This window comes from Oncorhynchus nerka, linkage group LG22, assembly GCF_034236695.1.
Source record: "Oncorhynchus nerka isolate Pitt River linkage group LG22, Oner_Uvic_2.0, whole genome shotgun sequence".
NCBI lineage: Eukaryota > Metazoa > Chordata > Actinopteri > Salmoniformes > Salmonidae > Oncorhynchus > Oncorhynchus nerka.
The window spans coordinates 991,009-1,013,508 of record NC_088417.1 but is presented as its reverse complement, the minus strand read 5'-3'; the positions used below and the strand labels follow the sequence as shown (position 1 = coordinate 1,013,508).

The window sequence follows — 22,500 nt, the reverse complement described above, 5'->3', positions numbered from 1 at the left end:
GTGGTATTAGTAGTTGTTGTAGTAGCAGTATTTGCAGTAACAGTAGTGTCAGTAGCAGTAGTGTCAGCAGCAGTATCAAAAAAACAACTGTTTTTGCTTTGTCATTATGGGGTGTTGTGTGTAGATTGATGAGGGGGGAAAAAACAATTTAATCCATTTTAGAATAAGGCTGTAACATATCAAAATGTGCAAAAAGTCAATGAGTGTGAATACTTTCCAAATGTACTGTAGCCTAAATCATTCATTTTCATTCCTTCTTAGGCTCCAGCCTGGCTGCTGACCTGTTTAGAGTGTTTATAGGCTATTTAGCCTGTTTGAAATGTCAATGTCATACATTCACCTTTTCATGTTTATTCAACTACTTTTCATTCAAATCTATATTGGTTTTGTTTCAAATCTTTAAAAACTATTGGTAGGTCCAGGAAGTCAGATTATAGATGGGTGTTGGTTAAATTGTGCATTTTCTGAATGGAGCGAATTTGGAGCTGCAGTTATTTTTCCTGTGAGTGTGGAGAGGTTTTTAGGAAAGCACCACTCCATGAGCCATGAGCGGATATCCACCAGCTCAACTCCATGAGCCATGAACGGATATCCAACAGCTCAACTCCATGAGCCATGAGCGGATATCCAACAGCTCAACTCCATGAGCCATGAGCGGATATCCAACAGCTCAACTCCATGAGCCATGAGCGGATATCCACCAGCTCAACTCCATGAGCCATGAGCGGATATGCAACAGCTCAACTCCATGAGCCATGAGCGGATATCCACCAGCTCAACTCCATGAGCCATGAGCGGATATCCAACAGCTCAACTCCATGAGCCATGAGCGGATATCCAACAGCTCAACTCCATGAGCCATGAGCGGATATCCAACAGCTCAACTCCATGAGCCATGAGCGGATATCCAACAGCTCAACTCCATGAGCCATGAGCGGATATCCAACAGCTCAACTCCAACAGCCAACTGAGCCATGAGCGGATATCCAACAGCTCAACTCCATGAGCCATGAGCGGATATCCAACAGCTCAACTCCATGAGCCATGAGCGGATATCCAACAGCTCAACTCCATGAGCCATGAGCGGATATCCAACAGCTCAACTCCATGAGCCATGAGCGGATATTCAACAGCTCAACTCCATGAGCCATGAGCGGATATCCAACAGCTCAACTCCATGAGCCATGAGCGGATATCCACCAGCTCAACTCCATGAGCCATGAGCGGATATCCAACAGCTCAACTCCACTCACATGCTCTGGTGCTACACCAGTGTGTATAACTATTTGTTAAGTATAACTCTAAGAAATCTAAGATGTGTCAAATAAATGATATTTAACTCTTGGCCCCAACTATGCATTTGGCTTGGCAACTTGCTAGCTAAGTGGCTAGATGTCAAGATCAAGCTTCTAGGTTACGGCAGAGACATTCAATACCCTTCTAGATCAAGATCCCTGTTGCCTAAATAGTTTTTTTATAGTGCACCACAAGGCACTTCCCGTAATAGCGTATACTCTGGTATGGTACAGAAACGGTACGAACAATCGGATACAGCCCTACCTGACCATACATTGATACTGGTCCACAATCTGACTATACATTGTTACTGGTCCACAATCTGACTATACATTGATACTGGTTTACAATCACAATATGACCATACTAGGTGCTGGTGGAGGCAGAGGGACCTCTCACAGAATAGATGTTAGTCTCTGTGTGTCATGTTTAACTGGATAACATGATAATTTATCAGCATATGTAGAAGCCTGAGGTCTCTTTCTGCAGAGGTCTACATTATGTCTGAACACAGGAACACTGAGAGGTATATCAGGATGTTCAGTGTCCAGGGCCCGTATCCACAAAGCATCACAGAGCAGGAGTGATGATCTAGGATCAGTTTGGCCTTTATATCATAATGAATACATTTATATGGACAGGTCCTAGTCCTGGAGACTTGAGACTCACTCAGCTGACTAACTGACTGCTGGATGAACTAATACCACAGAAGTTGTTTCACACACAGAAGAAGACATAGTAGTAGTAGTAGTAGCAGTAGCTAGATTAGTAGTAGTAGCTGTCGTAGTTGTAGTATCAGTAGCAGAAGTACTCAGCAGAAGATAAGCTGTTGTTTCACACACGAGCAGTCAGCCAAACACACGCACAGCAAACAGAAGGTTGTTGCAGAATTCCATTTTCAGAGACAGAACAGTGTCCAAGTCATCACACATTCCTTAAATACCCGATGAAATTCAGGGAGAGAAAGAGTATACTGTGTGTTCCTGACCACATTCATTCCCTTGATAATTATCAAGCCTTTCTGTGGAACAAGAACATCCAAACACTCTGTGGTGCAACCAAAGGTAGGAGTGAATGGGAAAGGAAGCCAAACCATGTCTGTGTTTACTATGTTAACTTCCCCTTAGAGTTATTCTATGTTCACTATGTTAACTTCCCCTTAGAGTTATTCTGTGTCTGGTGGATGATTGACACAAGAAAAAACTAGATGTGAAAATGTGAGGCCCGCACCCAACCCTAACCCACTAATATAGAACATGTGCTATAGGCTACAGTCAAAGACTGTGCAGGATTTTGTTGTTGCCTGCTATGACATCTTTCTGCTTATAATCTCCAACATTTTTGGTAGGCTATTTTTAGTCAGCTTGTCTATAAGTAGATACATGTAACTTCTCTTCTGTCATTATATGTTGCCCTAGATGACTATATAAAACCTTAACAATGTAATAGATCGATAGAACGAATTCTTTAATCTAGTTGACATCGGTAAAGTTTTCTCTGTCATCTTTTGTGGAGAAGTTAAGGGACTGGGGAGAAAATACAACAAAGAGGTTAAGGGACTGGGGAGAAAATACAACAAAGAAGTTAAGGGACTGGGGAGAAAATACAACAAAGAGGTTAAGGGACTGGGGAGAAAATACAACAAAGAGGTTAAGGGACTGGGAGAAAATACAACAAAGAGGTTAAGGGACTGGGGAGAAAATACAACAAAGAAGTTAAGGGACTGGGGAGAAAATACAACAAAGAGGTTAAGGGACTGGGGAGAAAATACAACAAAGAGGTTAAGGGACTGGGGAGAAAATACAACAAAGAAGTTAAGGGACTGGGGAGAAAATACAACAAAGAGGTTAAGGGACTGGGGAGAAAATACAACAAAGAGGTTAAGGGACTGGGGAGAAAATACAACAAAGAAGTTAAGGGACTGGGGAGAAAGTACAACAAAGAAGTTAAGGGACTGGGGAGAAAGTACAACAAAGAATGACATCAGTTTGACCGGTTGTAAGGAAAGCAAATGCTGTGAAAATGACCCAAATATTTCTGATAAGATTTCAGTTCATCTTCGATGAGAATTTTATGTGGTTGAATCACTATCAGCTTTTATGACATGGTGCCTAACTGAACATTGCATTCCTTCAAGATGCTGAAAGAAAGACATATCTCCACTTCTGTTCCCAAGTCAAAAGGTATCATTTTACTGCAAGCAATGCTTGGGGCGGCAGGGTAGCCTAGTGGTTAGAGCGTTGGACTAGTAACCGGAAGGTTGCAAGTTCAAACCCCCGAGCTGACAAGGTACAAATATGTCGTTCTTCCCCTGAACAGGCAGTTAACCCGCTGTTCCTAGGCCGTCATTGAAAATAAGAATTTGTTCTTAACTGACTTGCCTGGTTAAATAAAGGTAAAAAAATAAAATAATGTAACGTTGGTTATGTATTTATTATTAAGATTACAGCCCTATTCACATGGGACTAGTATTACTAGAGAACATTCTTTCGCTTTTATTCTGTAAATTGACAGTTATGACGGAAGCCCAGAGTTTTTTTTCAGGCAGTAATAGGCTACACTAATAACTCAAGCTTGGTTCTAAAGTTTCTAAACCATACCAAACCATCTTTGGTATAATGTCGCCATAATATTTGAATTGAGGAAGTGTGATCATAATCATTACCATATTTTTCAATCTCACACAACATAGCCAGCACTGCTATCATCCTCTTCTACTAAATTTGTATTTATTATCAATCCCCATTAGCTGCTGCCAAAGCAACATTACAACACATTCACAGATTTCACAACACACTGTGTACCTTCAGGCCCCTACTCCACCACTACCACATATCTACATGACTAAATCCATGTGTATGTATGTATGTGTCTGCCAATGTTTGTGTTGCTTCTCAAAGGTGTTTTTTATCTGTTTTTTTAAATGTAATTTTACTGCTTGATATGGAATAGAGTTCCATGTAGTCATGGCTCTATGTAGTACTGTGGAATAGAGTTCCATGTAGTCATGTCTCTATGTAGTACTGTGGAATAGAGTTCCATGTAGTCATGGCTCTATGTAGTACTGTGGAATAGAGTTCCATGTAGTCATGGCTCTATGTAGTACTGTGGAATAGAGTTCCATGTAGTCATGGCTCTATGTAGTACTGTGGAATAGAGTTCCATGTAGTCATGGCTCTATGTAGTACTGTGGAATAGAGTTCCATGTAGTCATGGCTCTATGTAGTACTGTGGAATAGAGTTCCATGTAGTCATGTCTCTATGTAGTACTGTGGAATAGAGTTCCATGTAGTCATGGCTCTATGTAGTACTGTGGAATAGAGTTCCATGTAGTCATGGCTCTATGTAGTACTGTGGAATAGAGTTCCATGTAGTCATGTCTCTATGTAGTACTGTGGAATAGAGTTCCATGTAGTCATGGCTCTATGTAGTACTGTGGAATAGAGTTCCATGTAGTCATGGCTCTATGTAGTACTGTGGGAATCCATGTAGTCATGGCTCTATGTAGTACTGTGGAATAGAGTTCCATGTAGTCAAGGCTCTATGTAGTACTGTGGAATAGAGTTCCATGTAGTCATGGCTCTATGTAGTACTGTGGAATAGAGTTCCATGTAGTCATGGCTCTATGTAGTACTGTGGAATAGAGTTCCATGTAGTCAAGGCTCTATGTAGTACTGTGGAATAGAGTTCCATGTAGTCATGGCTCTATGTAGTACTGTGGAATAGAGTTCCATGTAGTCATGTCTCTATGTAGTACTATGGCTCTATGTAGTACTGTGGAATAGAGTTCCATGTAGTCATGGCTCTATGTAGTACTGTGGAATAGAGTTCCATGTAGTCATGGCTCTATGTAGTACTGTGGAATAGAGTTCCATGTAGTCATGGCTCTATGTAGTACTGTGGAATAGAGTTCCATGTAGTCATGGCTCTATGTAGTACTGTGGAATAGAGTTCCATGTAGTCATGGCTCTATGTAGTACTGTGGAATAGAGTTCCATGTAGTCATGGCTCTATGTAGTACTGTGGAATAGAGTTCCATGTAGTCATGGCTCTATGTAGTACTGTGGAATAGAGTTCCATGTAGTCATGGCTCTATGTAGTACTGTGGAATAGAGTTCCATGTAGTCATGGCTCTATGTAGTACTGTGGAATAGAGTTCCATGTAGTCATGGCTCTATGTAGTACTGTGGAATAGAGTTCCATGTAGTCATGGCTCTATGTAGTACTGTGGAATAGAGTTCCATGTAGTCATGGCTCTATGTAGTACTGTGGAATAGAGTTCCATGTAGTCATGGCTCTATGTAGTACTGTGGAATAGAGTTCCATGTAGTCATGGCTCTATGTAGTACTGTGGAATAGAGTTCCATGTAGTCATGGCTCTATGTAGTACTGTGGAATAGAGTTCCATGTAGTCATGGCTCTATGTAGTACTGTGGAATAGAGTTCCATGTAGTCATGGCTCTATGTAGTACTGTGGAATAGAGTTCCATGTAGTCATGGCTCTATGTAGTACTGTGGAATAGAGTTCCATGTAGTCATGGCTCTATGTAGTACTGTGGAATAGAGTTCCATGTAGTCATGGCTCTATGTAGTACTGTGGAATAGAGTTCCATGTAGTCATGGCTCTATGTAGTACTGTGGAATAGAGTTCCATGTAGTCATGGCTCTATGTAGTACTGTGGAATAGAGTTCCATGTAGTCATGGCTCTATGTAGTACTGTGGAATAGAGTTCCATGTAGTCATGGCTCTATGTAGTACTGTGGAATAGAGTTCCATGTAGTCATGGCTCTATGTAGTACTGTGGAATAGAGTTCCATGTAGTCATGGCTCTATGTAGTACTGTGGAATAGAGTTCCATGTAGTCATGGCTCTATGTAGTACTGTGGAATAGAGTTCCATGTAGTCATGGCTCTATGTAGTACTGTGGAATAGAGTTCCATGTAGTCATGGCTCTATGTAGTACTGTGGAATAGAGTTCCATGTAGTCATGGCTCTATGTAGTACTGTGGAATAGAGTTCCATGTAGTCATGGCTCTATGTAGTACTGTGGAATAGAGTTCCATGTAGTCATGGCTCTATGTAGTACTGTGGAATAGAGTTCCATGTAGTCATGGCTCTATGTAGTACTGTGGAATAGAGTTCCATGTAGTCATGGCTCTATGTAGTACTGTGGAATAGAGTTCCATGTAGTCATGGCTCTATGTAGTACTGTGGAATAGAGTTCCATGTAGTCATGGCTCTATGTAGTACTGTGGAATAGAGTTCCATGTAGTCATGGCTCTATGTAGTACTGTGGAATAGAGTTCCATGTAGTCATGGCTCTATGTAGTACTGTGGAATAGAGTTCCATGTAGTCATGGCTCTATGTAGTACTGTGGAATAGAGTTCCATGTAGTCATGGCTCTATGTAGTACTGTGGAATAGAGTTCCATGTAGTCATGGCTCTATGTAGTACTGTGGAATAGAGTTCCATGTAGTCATGGCTCTATGTAGTACTGTGGAATAGAGTTCCATGTAGTCATGGCTCTATGTAGTACTGTGGAATAGAGTTCCATGTAGTCATGGCTCTATGTAGTACTGTGGAATAGAGTTCCATGTAGTCATGGCTCTATGTAGTACTGTGGAATAGAGTTCCATGTAGTCATGGCTCTATGTAGTACTGTGGAATAGAGTTCCATGTAGTCATGGCTCTATGTAGTACTGTGGAATAGAGTTCCATGTAGTCATGGCTCTATGTAGTACTGTGGAATAGAGTTCCATGTAGTCATGGCTCTATGTAGTACTGTGGAATAGAGTTCCATGTAGTCATGGCTCTATGTAGTACTGTGGAATAGAGTTCCATGTAGTCATGGCTCTATGTAGTACTGTGGAATAGAGTTCCATGTAGTCATGGCTCTATGTAGTACTGTGGAATAGAGTTCCATGTAGTCATGGCTCTATGTAGTACTGTGGAATAGAGTTCCATGTAGTCATGGCTCTATGTAGTACTGTGGAATAGAGTTCCATGTAGTCATGGCTCTATGTAGTACTGTGGAATAGAGTTCCATGTAGTCATGGCTCTATGTAGTACTGTGGAATAGAGTTCCATGTAGTCATGGCTCTATGTAGTACTGTGGAATAGAGTTCCATGTAGTCATGGCTCTATGTAGTACTGTGGAATAGAGTTCCATGTAGTCATGGCTCTATGTAGTACTGTGGAATAGAGTTCCATGTAGTCATGGCTCTATGTAGTACTGTGGAATAGAGTTCCATGTAGTCATGGCTCTATGTAGTACTGTGGAATAGAGTTCCATGTAGTCATGGCTCTATGTAGTACTGTGGAATAGAGTTCCATGTAGTCATGGCTCTATGTAGTACTGTGGAATAGAGTTCCATGTAGTCATGGCTCTATGTAGTACTGTGGAATAGAGTTCCATGTAGTCATGGCTCTATGTAGTACTGTGGAATAGAGTTCCATGTAGTCATGGCTCTATGTAGTACTGTGGAATAGAGTTCCATGTAGTCATGGCTCTATGTAGTACTGTGGAATAGAGTTCCATGTAGTCATGGCTCTATGTAGTACTGTGGAATAGAGTTCCATGTAGTCATGGCTCTATGTAGTACTGTGGAATAGAGTTCCATGTAGTCATGGCTCTATGTAGTACTGTGGAATAGAGTTCCATGTAGTCATGGCTCTATGTAGTACTGTGGAATAGAGTTCCATGTAGTCATGGCTCTATGTAGTACTGTGGAATAGAGTTCCATGTAGTCATGGCTCTATGTAGTACTGTGGAATAGAGTTCCATGTAGTCATGGCTCTATGTAGTACTGTGGAATAGAGTTCCATGTAGTCATGGCTCTATGTAGTACTGTGGAATAGAGTTCCATGTAGTCATGGCTCTATGTAGTACTGTGGAATAGAGTTCCATGTAGTCATGGCTCTATGTAGTACTGTGGAATAGAGTTCCATGTAGTCATGGCTCTATGTAGTACTGTGGAATAGAGTTCCATGTAGTCATGGCTCTATGTAGTACTGTGGAATAGAGTTCCATGTAGTCATGGCTCTATGTAGTACTGTGGAATAGAGTTCCATGTAGTCATGGCTCTATGTAGTACTGTGGAATAGAGTTCCATGTAGTCATGGCTCTATGTAGTACTGTGGAATAGAGTTCCATGTAGTCATGGCTCTATGTAGTACTGTGGAATAGAGTTCCATGTAGTCATGGCTCTATGTAGTACTGTGGAATAGAGTTCCATGTAGTCATGGCTCTATGTAGTACTGTGGAATAGAGTTCCATGTAGTCATGGCTCTATGTAGTACTGTGGAATAGAGTTCCATGTAGTCATGGCTCTATGTAGTACTGTGGAATAGAGTTCCATGTAGTCATGGCTCTATGTAGTACTGTGGAATAGAGTTCCATGTAGTCATGGCTCTATGTAGTACTGTGGAATAGAGTTCCATGTAGTCATGGCTCTATGTAGTACTGTGGAATAGAGTTCCATGTAGTCATGGCTCTATGTAGTACTGTGGAATAGAGTTCCATGTAGTCATGGCTCTATGTAGTACTGTGGAATAGAGTTCCATGTAGTCATGGCTCTATGTAGTACTGTGGAATAGAGTTCCATGTAGTCATGGCTCTATGTAGTACTGTGGAATAGAGTTCCATGTAGTCATGGCTCTATGTAGTACTGTGGAATAGAGTTCCATGTAGTCATGGCTCTATGTAGTACTGTGGAATAGAGTTCCATGTAGTCATGGCTCTATGTAGTACTGTGGAATAGAGTTCCATGTAGTCATGGCTCTATGTAGTACTGTGGAATAGAGTTCCATGTAGTCATGGCTCTATGTAGTACTGTGGAATAGAGTTCCATGTAGTCATGGCTCTATGTAGTACTGTGGAATAGAGTTCCATGTAGTCATGGCTCTATGTAGTACTGTGGAATAGAGTTCCATGTAGTCATGGCTCTATGTAGTACTGTGGAATAGAGTTCCATGTAGTCATGGCTCTATGTAGTACTGTGGAATAGAGTTCCATGTAGTCATGGCTCTATGTAGTACTGTGGAATAGAGTTCCATGTAGTCATGGCTCTATGTAGTACTGTGGAATAGAGTTCCATGTAGTCATGGCTCTATGTAGTACTGTGGAATAGAGTTCCATGTAGTCATGGCTCTATGTAGTACTGTGGAATAGAGTTCCATGTAGTCATGGCTCTATGTAGTACTGTGGAATAGAGTTCCATGTAGTCATGGCTCTATGTAGTACTGTGGAATAGAGTTCCATGTAGTCATGGCTCTATGTAGTACTGTGGAATAGAGTTCCATGTAGTCATGGCTCTATGTAGTACTGTGGAATAGAGTTCCATGTAGTCATGGCTCTATGTAGTACTGTGGAATAGAGTTCCATGTAGTCATGGCTCTATGTAGTACTGTGGAATAGAGTTCCATGTAGTCATGGCTCTATGTAGTACTGTGGAATAGAGTTCCATGTAGTCATGGCTCTATGTAGTACTGTGGAATAGAGTTCCATGTAGTCATGGCTCTATGTAGTACTGTGGAATAGAGTTCCATGTAGTCATGGCTCTATGTAGTACTGTGGAATAGAGTTCCATGTAGTCATGGCTCTATGTAGTACTGTGGAATAGAGTTCCATGTAGTCATGGCTCTATGTAGTACTGTGGAATAGAGTTCCATGTAGTCATGGCTCTATGTAGTACTGTGGAATAGAGTTCCATGTAGTCATGGCTCTATGTAGTACTGTGGAATAGAGTTCCATGTAGTCATGGCTCTATGTCGTACTGTGGAACAGAGTTCCATGTAGTCATGGCTTTCTATGTAGTACTGTGGAATAGAGTTCCATGTAGTCATGGCTCTGCTGTGGAATAGAGAGTTCCATGTAGTCATGGCTCTATGTAGTACTGTGGAATAGAGTTCCGTAGTCATGGCTCACTATGTAGTACTGTGGAATAGAGTTCCATGTAGTCATGGCTCTATAGTAGGTACTGTGGAATGAGTTCCATGTAGTCATAGCAGCTCTATGTGGTACTGTGGAATAGAGTTCCATGTAGTCATGAAATCCTATGTAGTACTGTGGAATAGAGTTCCATGTAGTCATGGATCTATGTAGTACTGTGGAATAGAGTTCCATGTAGTCATGGCTCTATGTAGTACTGTGGAATAGAGTTCCATGTAGTCATGGATCTATGTAGTACTGTGGAATAGAGTTCCATGTAGTCATGGCTCTATGTAGTACTGTGGAATAGAGTTCCATGTAGTCATGGATCTATGTAGTACTGTGGAATAGAGTTCCATGTAGTCATGGCTCTATGTAGTACTGTGGAATAGAGTTCCATGTAGTCATGGCTCTGTGTAGTACTGTGGAATAGAGTTCCATGTAGTCATGGCTCTATGTAGTACTGTGGAATAGAGTTCCATGTAGTCATGGCTCTATGTAGTACTGTGGAATAGAGTTCCATGTAGTCATGGCTCTATGTAGTACTGTGGAATAGAGTTCCATGTAGTCATGGCTCTATGTAGTACTGTGGAATAGAGTTCCATGTAGTCATGGCTCTATGTAGTACTGTGGAATAGAGTTCCATGTAGTCATGGCTCTATGTAGTACTGTGGAATAGAGTTCCATGTAGTCATGGCTCTATGTAGTACTGTGGAATAGAGTTCCATGTAGTCATGGCTCTATGTAGTACTGTGGAATAGAGTTCCATGTAGTCATGGCTCTATGTAGTACTGTGGAATAGAGTTCCATGTAGTCATGGCTCTATGTAGTACTGTGGAATAGAGTTCCATGTAGTCATGGCTCTATATGTACTGTGGAATAGAGTTCCATGTAGTCATGGCTCTATGTAGTACTGTGGAATAGAGTTCCATGTAGTCATGGCTCTATGTAGTACTGTGGAATAGAGTTCCATGTAGTCATGGATCTATGTAGTACTGTGGAATAGAGTTCCATAGTCATGGCTCTATGTAGTACTGTGGAATAGAGTTCCATGTAGTCATGGATCTATGTAGTACTGTGGAATAGAGTTCCATGTAGTCATGGCTCTATGTAGTACTGTGGAATAGAGTTCCATGTAGTCATGGCTCTGTGTAGTACTGTGGAATAGAGTTCCATGTAGTCATGGCTCTATGTAGTACTGTGGAATAGAGTTCCATGTAGTCATGGCTCTATGTAGTACTGTGGAATAGAGTTCCATGTAGTCATGGCTCTATGTAGTACTGTGGAATAGAGTTCCATGTAGTCATGGCTCTATGTAGTACTGTGGAATAGAGTTCCATGTAGTCATGGCTCTATGTAGTACTGTGGAATAGAGTTCCATGTAGTCATGGCTCTGTGTAGTACTGTGGAATAGAGTTCCATGTAGTCATGGCTCTATGTAGTACTGTGGAATAGAGTTCCATGTAGTCATGGATCTATGTAGTACTGTGGAATAGAGTTCCATGTAGTCATGGCTCTATGTAGTACTGTGGAATAGAGTTCCATGTAGTCATGGCTCTGTGTAGTACTGTGGAATAGAGTTCCATGTAGTCATGGCTCTATGTAGTACTGTGGAATAGAGTTCCATGTAGTCATGGCTCTATGTAGTACTGTGGAATAGAGTTCCATGTAGTCATGGCTCTATGTAGTACTGTGGAATAGAGTTCCATGTAGTCATGGCTCTATGTTAACTGTGGAATAGAGTTCCATGTAGTCATGGCTCTATGTAGTACTGTGGAATAGAGTTCCATGTAGTCATGGCTCTGTGTAGTACTGTGGAATAGAGTTCCATGTAGTCATGGCTCTATGTAGTACTGTGGAATAGAGTTCCATGTAGTCATGGCTCTATGTAGTACTGTGGAATAGAGTTCCATGTAGTCATGGCTCTATGTAGTACTGTGGAATAGAGTTCCATGTAGTCATGGCTCTATGTAGTACTGTGGAATAGAGTTCCATGTAGTCATGGCTCTATGTAGTACTGTGGAATAGAGTTCCATGTAGACATGGCTCTATGTAGTACTGTGGAATAGAGTTCCATGTAGTCATGGCTCTATGTAGTACTGTGGAATAGAGTTCCATGTAGTCATGGCTCTATGTAGTACTGTGGAATAGAGTTCCATGTAGTCATGGCTCTATGTAGTACTGTGGAATAGAGTTCCATGTAGTCATGGCTCTATGTAGTACTGTGGAATAGAGTTCCATGTAGTCATGGCTCTATGTAGTACTGTGGAATAGAGTTCCATGTAGACATGGCTCTATGTAGTACTGTGGAATAGAGTTCCATGTAGTCATGGCTCTATGTAGTACTGTGGAATAGAGTTCCATGTAGTCATGGCTCTATGTAGTACTGTGGAATAGAGTTCCATGTAGTCATGGCTCTATGTAGTACTGTGGAATAGAGTTCCATGTAGTCATGGCTCTATGTAGTACTGTGGAATAGAGTTCCATGTAGACATGGCTCTATGTAGTACTGTGGAATAGAGTTCCATGTAGTCATGGCTCTATGTAGTACTGTGGAATAGAGTTCCATGTAGTCATGGCTCTATGTAGTACTGTGGAATAGAGTTCCATGTAGTCATGGCTCTATGTAGTACTGTGGAATAGAGTTATATGTAGTCATGGCTCTATGTAGTACTGTGGAATAGAGTTCCATGTAGTCATGGCTCTATGTAGTACTGTGTGCCTCCCATAGTCCGTTCTGGACTTGGGGACTGTGAAGAGACCTCTTGTGGCATGTCTTGTGGGATATGCATGGGTGTCCGAGCTGTGTACCAGCTCGGTGCATTCAACATAACAAAATCTCTCATAAATAAAAGTAGTGATGAAGTCCATCTCTCCTCCACTTTCAGCGAGGAGAGATTAACATGCGTTTTATTAATATTAGCTCTCTGTGTACATCCAAGTGCCAGCCGTGCTGCCCTGTTCTGAGCCAATTTCAATTTTCCTAAGTCCTTTTTTGTGGCACCTGACCACACGACTGAACAGTAGTCAAGGTGCGAGAAAACTAGGGCCTGTAGGACCTGTCTTGTTGATAGAGTTGTTAAGAAGGTAGAGCAGCGCTTTATTATAGACAGATTTCTCTCCATCTTAGCTACTACTGCATCAATATGTTTTGACCATGACAGTTTACAATCTATTGTTACTCCAAGCAGTTTAGCCATCTCAACTTGCTCAATTTCTCAAGTTTTAGTTGAGGTTTAGGGTTTAGTGAGTGTTTTGTTCCAAATACAATGCTTTTAGTTTTATAAATATTTAGGGCTAACTTTTTCCTTGCCACCCACTATGAAACTAACTGCAGCTCTTTGTTGAGTGTTGCAGTCATTTCAGTCGCCGTAGTAGCTGACATGAATAGAGTTGAGTCATCCGCATACATAGAAAATCTGGCTTTTCTCAAAGTCAGTAGCATGTTGTTAGGAAAATTGAAAAAGCAAGGGGCCTAGACAGCTGCCCTGGGAATTCCTGATTCTACCTGGATTATGTTGGAGAGGCTTCCATTAAAGAACACCCTTTGTCTTCTGTTAGACAGGTAACTCTTTATCCACAATATACAGGGGTGTAAAGCCATAACACATATGTTTTTCCAGCAGTAGACTATGATCAATAATGTCAAAAGCTACACTGAAGTCTAACACATAACACAGCCAGCACTACTACCATCCTCTTTACCACTTCACCAAATCTTTTCCAAGCAAACTTTTCTATCCCTCCCTTTTCTTTATTTTCAACTCTCCTTTCGCAGCTTTTGTCTTATTGAATTAAACTTCGACAATGTCCTTTTTGCCTCCGTGGATTGACGTGAACTTTTTCTGCCTGTTCCCAAAAGCATTATTTGGCAGTTGCCTGTGTGGGATATTTGTCGCGCGTACAGTGAAGCCCTAAAGTTTAGGCTTATGCACTAACACCAGATAGCCTCAAATAATGAAAGACAAACCTCAATGTAACTAACTACCTCTTCCTATTCTAAACACCTCTCGCCAGCTTTGTATTCATGTTACCTGATGCAATTCCACTACAGTATGATCTTGTTGCATTCTGATGCACATTCAAATGTTAGAAATCAATATTGCAGAGCTCTCCTTGTCCACTGCCGTGCCCTGATTGTATTACTGCTGATGATATCTGGAAATGTACATGTACACCTTGGCCCATCTACTGTTAATAGCCCAAATTCTGACTTATGCTCTGATATCTGCTTAACTGATTTCTGCTCTCGTAAAAGCATGGGTTTTCTGCACGTTAACACTAGAAGCTTATTACCTAAAATTGATCGATTGAAAGTGTGGGTTCACAGCTCCAATCCAGATGTGTTGGTCATTACTGAGACGTGGTTCAGGAAGAGTGTTATGAACACTGATGTTAACCTTTCTGGTTATAATCTTTTTTGGAAAGACAGATCTTCCAAAGGTGGTGGATACCCTCCTGGTTTTGACCCTTGAATGTCCTAACTCTGACCCTGCTTGCCTGACCACTCTGCCTGCCCCTGACCTTCTGCTACTCCTACCCTAGTTCTAGGCTACTAAGACTGGTTCAACAGCAATGCTTTGTCTTTTTTATCCTGGACTTGCAAATCAGCCTATCCATAAAAGGTGTTTAAATGGACTATTCGTCAGAGTGCCTTGAATTTTAAAAATCCTGCACATCCTAAAACATACACACACAGGCATCCATCCCCATCTTCAGAGAGAGCTTCTCGTCTGGTTACCAAAGATGTACTCCTCCAAATGTACTTAAATGATTCAATCCTATAATGAACGGTAGGCCTAGGCTATATTTTTCTTATTGAGATTGTGCCTCACACATACAACACAAATTAGCATGTAGGCTAGGCTACAACTCCAAACACAGGCTATTTGTAATGAGTACGCTGAGAGTCGGGACGCAAGTTCAGGCAGTGAGTGTTTTAATGAATAAAAGAAACAATGAACACAAAACACAAACAACGCACCGACATGAAAGCAGAGTCAGAAACAATGACACCTGGGGAAGAAACCAAAGGGGAGGGACATATACAGGGAAGATAATCAAGGATGTGATGGAGTCCAGGTGAGGGACATATACAGGGAAGATAATCAAGGAGGTGATGGAGTCCAGGTGAGGGACATATACAGGGAAGATAATCAAGGAGGTGATGGAGTCCAGGTGAGGGACATATACAGGGAAGATAATCAAGGAGGTGATGGAGTCCAGGTGAGGGACATATACAGGGAAGATAATCAAGGAGGTGATGGAGTCCAGGTGAGTGACAGATATAGAGAAGATAATCAAGGAGGTGATGGAGTCCAGGTGAGTTATATATACAGGAAGATAATCAAGGAGGTGATGGAGTCCAGGTGAGTGACAGATATAGAGAAGATAATCAAGGAGGTGATGGAGTCCAGGTGAGGGACAGATATAGAGAAGATAATCAAGGAGGTGATGGAGTCCAGGTGAGGGACATATACAGGGAAGATAATCAAGGAGGTGATGGAGTCCAGGTGAGGGACATATACAGGGAAGATAATCAAGGAGGTGATGGGAGTCCAGGTGAGTGACAGATATAGGGAAGATAATCAAGGAGGTGATGGAGTCCAGGTGAGGGACAGATATAGGGAAGATAATCAAGGAGGTGATGGAGTCCAGGTGAGGGACATATACAGGGAAGATAATCAAGGAGGTGATGGAGTCCAGGTGAGGGACATATACAGGGAAGATAATCAAGGAGGTGATGGAGTCCAGGTGAGTTATATATACAGGGAAGATAATCAAGGAGGTGATGGAGTCCAGGTGAGGACATATACAGGGAAGATAATCAAGGAGGTGATGGAGTCCAGGTGAGGACATATACAGGGAAGATAATCAAGGAGGTGATGGAGTCCAGGTGAGTGACAGATAGCAGGGAAGATAATCAAGGAGGTGATGGAGTCCAGGTGAGGGACATATACAGGAAGATAATCAAGGAGGTGATGGAGTCCAGGTGAGTGACAGATATAGAGAAGATAATCAAGGAGGTGATGGAGTCCAGGTGAGTTATATATACAGGGAAGATAATCAAGGAGGTGATGGAGTCCAGGTGAGTGACATATACAGGGAAGATAATCAAGGAGGTGATGGAGTCCAGGTGAGTTATATATACAGGGAAGATAATCAAGGAGGTGATGGAGTCCAGGTGATTATATATACAGGGAAGATAATCAAGGAGGTGATGGAGTCCAGGTGAGGGACATATACAGGGAAGATAATCAAGGAGGTGATGGAGTCCAGGTGAGTGACAGATATAGGGAAGATAATCAAGGGGGTGATGGAGTCCAGGTGAGGGACATATACAGGGAAGATAATCAAGGAGGTGATGGAGTCCAGGTGAGGGACATATACAGGGAAGATAATCAAGGAGGTGATGGAGTCCAGGTGAGTTATATATACAGGGAAGATAATCAAGGAGGTGATGGAGTCCAGGTGAGTGACATATACAGGGAAGATATAATCAAGGAGGTGATGGAGTCCAGGTGAGTTATATATACAGGGAAGATAATCAAGGAGGTGATGGAGTCCAGGTGAGTTATATATACAGGGAAGATAATCAAGGAGGTGATGGAGTCCAGGTGAGGGACATATACAGGGAAGATAATCAAGGAGGTGATGGAGTCCAGGTGAGTGTCATGAGGCGCTGGTGCACGAGACGATGGTGACAGGTGTGTGGGATAATCAGCATCCTGATGAGGGAGTATACGTGACACTATTGAGCAAAACAATGTATGTTAATTTTCTCTACTGTTGCGTTACTGTAGCCTATGATATTTAAAGAACTGTAGAATCACTCCACAATGAACCAGGAGGAGAATATTTCATGCCCCCGGCTGAATTGACAATGAAAAATTGACAATGCAAAGACTGTCAATGACCTAAAAACACATGCAGTATTAAGCCATGGGACAGCCTTGATTGGCCAAGCCCTCGCCGCTGCCCTAGCCACTGCCCTCGTCACTGCCCTCATCACTGCCATAGCCACTGCACCATAGCCACTGCCCTCATCACTGCCCTCCGCCACTGCCCTCGTCACTCCCCTCGCCACCGCCATAGCCACTGCCCTCACCACTGCCCTCGCCACTGCCCTCGTCACTGCCCTCGCAACTGCCCTAGCCACTGCCCAGTCACTGCCCTAGCCACTGCCCTCGTCACTGCCCTCGTCACTGCCTAGTTACTGCCCTCGCCACTGCCCTCATCACTGCCCTCGCCAACCCTCGTCACTGAATCACTGCCCTCGCCACTGCCCTAGCCACTGCCCCTCGTCACTGCCCTAGCCACTGCCCTCGTCACTGCCCTCGTCACTGCCCCTAGCCACTGAAAAACTGCCCTCGTCACTGCCAAAAGTCACTGCCCTAGCCACTGCCCCGTCACTGCCCTAGCCACTGCCCTCGTCACTGCCCTCGTCACTGCCCCAGACTGCCCTCGTCACTGCCCTAGCCACTGCCCTCGTCACTGCCCTCGTCACTGCCCTCGTCACTGCCCTAGCCACTGCCCTCGCCACTGCCCTCATCAGCCACTGCCCTCGTCACTGCCCTCGTCACTGCCCCCGCCACTGCCCTAGCCACTGCCCTCGTCACTGCCCTCGTCACTGCCCTAGCCACTGCCTCGTCACTGCCCTCACTGCCCTAGCGACTGCCCTCGTCACTGCCCTCGCCACTGCCCTCGCCACTGCCCTCGTCACTGCCCTAGCCACTGCCCTAGCCACTGCCCTCTCACTGCGTCACTGCCTCGTCACTGCCCCCTCACTGCCAGCTATTACACTCATAATTACGGTTGTGAAAATAGCTAGAATATTTCTGACAAACCCCTCTCCAGCCCTACTCTAACCCTATTCTAACCCATCTCCAGCCCTACTCTAACCCTATTCTAACCCATCTCCAGCCCTACTCTAACCCATCTCCGACCTACTCTAACCCATCTCTAACCCTACTCTAACCCTACTCTAACCCATCTCCAACCCTACTCTAACCCCTCTCCAACCCTACTCTAACCCATCTCCAGCCCTACTCTAACCCATCTCAACCCTACTCTAACCCATCTCCAACCCTACTCTAACCCATCTCCAACCCTACTCTAACCCATCTCCAACCCTACTCTAACCCATCTCTAACCCTACTCTAACCCATCCCCGACCCTACTCTAACCCATCTCCAGCCCTACTCTAACCCATCTCCAACCCTACTCTAACCCATCTCCAGCCCTACTCTAACCCATCTCCAACCCTACTCTAACTCATCTCCAGGCCTACTCTAACCCATCTCCAACCCTACTCTAACCCATCTCCAACCCTACTCTAACCCATCTCCGACCCTACTCTAACCCATCTCCGACCCTACTCTAACCCTACTCTAACCCATCTCCAGCCCTACTCTAACCCATCTCCGACCCTACTCTAACCCATCTCCAATCCTACTCTAACCCATCTCCAACCCTACTCTAACCCATCTCCAACCCTACTCTAACCCATCTCCAACCCTACTCTAACCCATCTCCTACCCTACTCTAACCCATCTCCAACCCTACTCTAACCCATCTCCTACCCTTCTAACCCATCTCCAACCCTACTCTAACCCATCTCCTACCCTACTCTAACCCATCTCCAACCCTACTCTAACCCATCTCCTACCCTACTCTAACTCATCTAACCCTACTCTAACCCATCTCCTACCCTACTCTAACTCATCTCCGACCCTACTCTAAACCATCTCCAGCCCTGCTCTAACCCTATTCTAACCCATCTCCAGCCCTCTCTAACCCTATTCTAACCCATCTCCAGCCCTACTCTAAAACCATCTCCAGACCCTACTCTAACCCATCTCTAACCCTACTCTAACCCTACTCTAACCCATCTCCAACCCTACTCTAACCCCTCTCCAACCCTACTCTAACCCATCTCCAGCCCTACTCTAACCCATCTCCAACCCTACTCTAACCCATCTCCAACCCTACTCTAACCCATCTCTAACCCTACTCTAACCCATCCCCGACCCTACTCTAACCCATCTCCAGCCCTACTCTAACCCATCTCAACCCTACTCTAACCCATCTCCAACCCTACTCTAACTCATCTCCAGCCCTACTCTAACCCATCTCCAACCCTACTCTAACCCATCTCCAACCCTACTCTAACCCATCTCCAACCCTACTCTAACCCATCTCCGACCCTACTCTAACCCATAACCCATCTCCAGCCCTACTCTAACCCATCTCCGACCCTACTCTAACCCATCTCCAATCCTACTCTAACCCATCTCCAACCCTACTCTAACCCATCTCCAACCCTACTCTAACCCATCTCCAACCCTACTCTAACCCATCTCCTACCCTACTCTAACCCATCTCCAACCCTACTCTAACCCATCTCCTACCCTACTCTAACCCATCTCCAACCCTACTCTAACCCATCTCCTACCCTACTCTAACCCATCTCCAACCCTACTCTAACCCATCTCCTACCCTACTCTAACTCATCTCCACCCTACTCTAACCCATCTCCTACCCTACTCTAACTCATCTCCGACCCTACTCTAACCCATCTCCTACCCTACTCTAACTCATCTCCGACCCTACTCTAACCCATCTCCAACCCTACTCTAACCCCTCTCCAACCCTACTCTAACCCATCTCCAACCCTACTCTAACCCATCTCCAACCCTACTCTAAACCATCTCCAGCCCTGCTCTAACCCCTCTCCAACCCCCTAACCCATCCAACCCTACTCTAACCCATCTCCAACCCTACTCTAAACCATCTCCAGCCCTGCTCTAACCCATCTCCTACCCTACTCTAACCCATCTCCAACCCTGCTCTAACCCATCTCCAGCCCTACTATAGCATGCCTACCCACAGGAAACAATAGCCTTGCCAGGTCATTCACATGATCACTCCCCCTCTGAGCCTCTGCACAGTCTGGGTGTGTGTGGCCACTGGTATGGTCCGGGCTCCAGTGTTTGCTCAGGGAGAGGCCAGAGGTTATCAGGCTCAGCAGTAGCAGCCTTCTCTGGGTTGGGTGGAGTGGATGGAGGGGCCGGCTGGGTTCTGGGCTTGAGCAGATAAACATGAACAGTCCTCTGTCTGGAGATGTCTCAGAGGAAGCCAAGGGTGGACTGGAAAGACACACCAGCACACACACACGCACACATACAAACACACACGCACACACCGGCCTGGACAGTGGAGAGGGAAGTAGTGTGGGAACAGTCAGGCTTCACCACTTGTTATTTCCTCCTTGTCTTCGGCCAACTAGCTAAACAAACTAACTATCTAGAACACGATCTGTTAATGGTAACTAGCTAAACAAACTAACTATCTAGAACACGATCTGTTAATGGTAACTAGCTAAACAAACTAACTATCTACGATCTGTTAATGGTAACTAGCTAAACAAACTAACTATCTAGAACACCATCTGTTAATGGTAACTAGCTAAACAAACTAACTATCTAGAACACGATCTGTTAATGGTAACTAGCTAAACAAACTAACTATCTAGAACACGATCTGTTAATGGTAACTAGCTAAACAAACTAACTATCTAGAACACGAACTGTTAATGGTAACTAGCTAAACAAACTAACTATCTAGAACACGATCTGTTAATGGTAACTAGCGAAACAAACTAACTATCTAGAACACGATCTGTTAATGGTAACTAGCTAAACAAACTAACTATCTAGAACACGATCTGTTAATGGTAACTAGCTAAACAAACTAACTATCTAGAACACGATCTGTTAATGGTAACTAGCTAAACAAACTAACTATCTAGAACACGATCTGTTAATGGTAACTAGCGAAACAAACTAACTATCTAGAACACGATCTGTTAATGGTAACTAGAACACAATCTGTTAGTGATAACTAGCTAAACAAGCTAACTATTCAGCAGACGTCATCATACATCATCAGAGAGCGCAACAGGAAATTGTACGGTCTACACTCGGTTTGTTGTTTACAATAAAACATTTTCATTAAATCGATTTTAATCCGAACCAAGTTTTGTTGCTAAGGATTCCAGTGAAGTTAGCCTTTACGGCTGGGACTGCAAGTTTGTGTTCCTTTTTGCGAGGATTCCGCGAGTGCTAGGTGGCTGTACTACAGACACCTGTCATCATCTTGGGAAAGACTCATTGTTATATTTTTGTAAAACAGCAGGAATCCATGCAACACTGGAACAGTTGTGTGAGGAGGTAGCAGGGTGAGGGGGAGTTTGGAGTTTAGCCAGAATGAAATTCTCACGCCCAAGGAGAAAACAAGGCACTCACAGCCAAGGTAAAAATCCACGATTCCAACATGGATTGTCCACTCAGGGAAAACAGGGTGATGAGGGAGTGGCTACTAGACATACAAAGTCGTAGCATGCGTGAAAATCAGAAAACAAATTCTGGGATCTTAACCATAAGCATATAAAAAAAAAGATTTAAAAAGTGACCCAGGATCAGCGTTTTGGGGCAACTTCGACCAAGCTGAACAATGTACAGAGGACTGAGGACGCATCCAATAATCCAGAGGAGCGATCAGAGAATTCATGCAATCTGACTTCAAACTTCCTATAGAGACTGTAAACAAGGTGGCTTTCCGAGTACACAGACTTGGAGCTCTGAGCAACAAGACCAAGAGTCCCTGACCGATCATTGTAAAATTTGAACACTACCAACAAAAAGAGCTGATCAAAAGCAGAGGAAGGAGCTTAAAGGACCAAATTCAGTCTCAATTACCAATTTCCAAGGGAGATAAGCTTAACGTCGTAAGAGACTGTATCCGGTACAAAGACAGCAAAGGAAGGATGGTAGGCCTTTATCATTGTGGAGAAACTCTTTATAGATGGACAGCTGTTCCGAGACAGCGCCATAACACCATGGCTGTATTAAATTCTACAGGGACTTCAGGTTATGAAAAAAAAGAAAGTATGGGAACTGTAAAAATATCTGAACATTATGAAGTGGAAATGAACACACACGTACTCAATTACATGCTCGCTGACACATACGGACTTATACATACACACACCTGATCTCGCTCTCTTCTCTCTCTCTCTTTTTCTCTTCTCTTCTCTCTCTCTCTCTATTGTCGAACTGTTTTATAATTTAATGTGTTTACTGTTTGTCAATCATTTTTATGTATTTGTCTATAAGTTTATATATGTTTACAACAAGTAAGGGAAGTTTTCAGAATAGGTGCATTGGGGAATAATAACATATTGTATGGAATACATTTGTACTGTAGTGAAGC

The 22,500-nt window shown here is 43.4% G+C and overlaps 1 protein-coding gene across 1 annotated transcript in view; it reads right to left on the bottom strand.

Annotated features, from left to right (window-relative positions):
• Positions 1-22,500, bottom strand: part of LOC115122774 (1-phosphatidylinositol 4,5-bisphosphate phosphodiesterase delta-1-like) — a 118,823-nt gene that overhangs the window by 51,927 nt on the left and 44,396 nt on the right. The gene's annotated exons all lie outside the window — the stretch shown is intronic.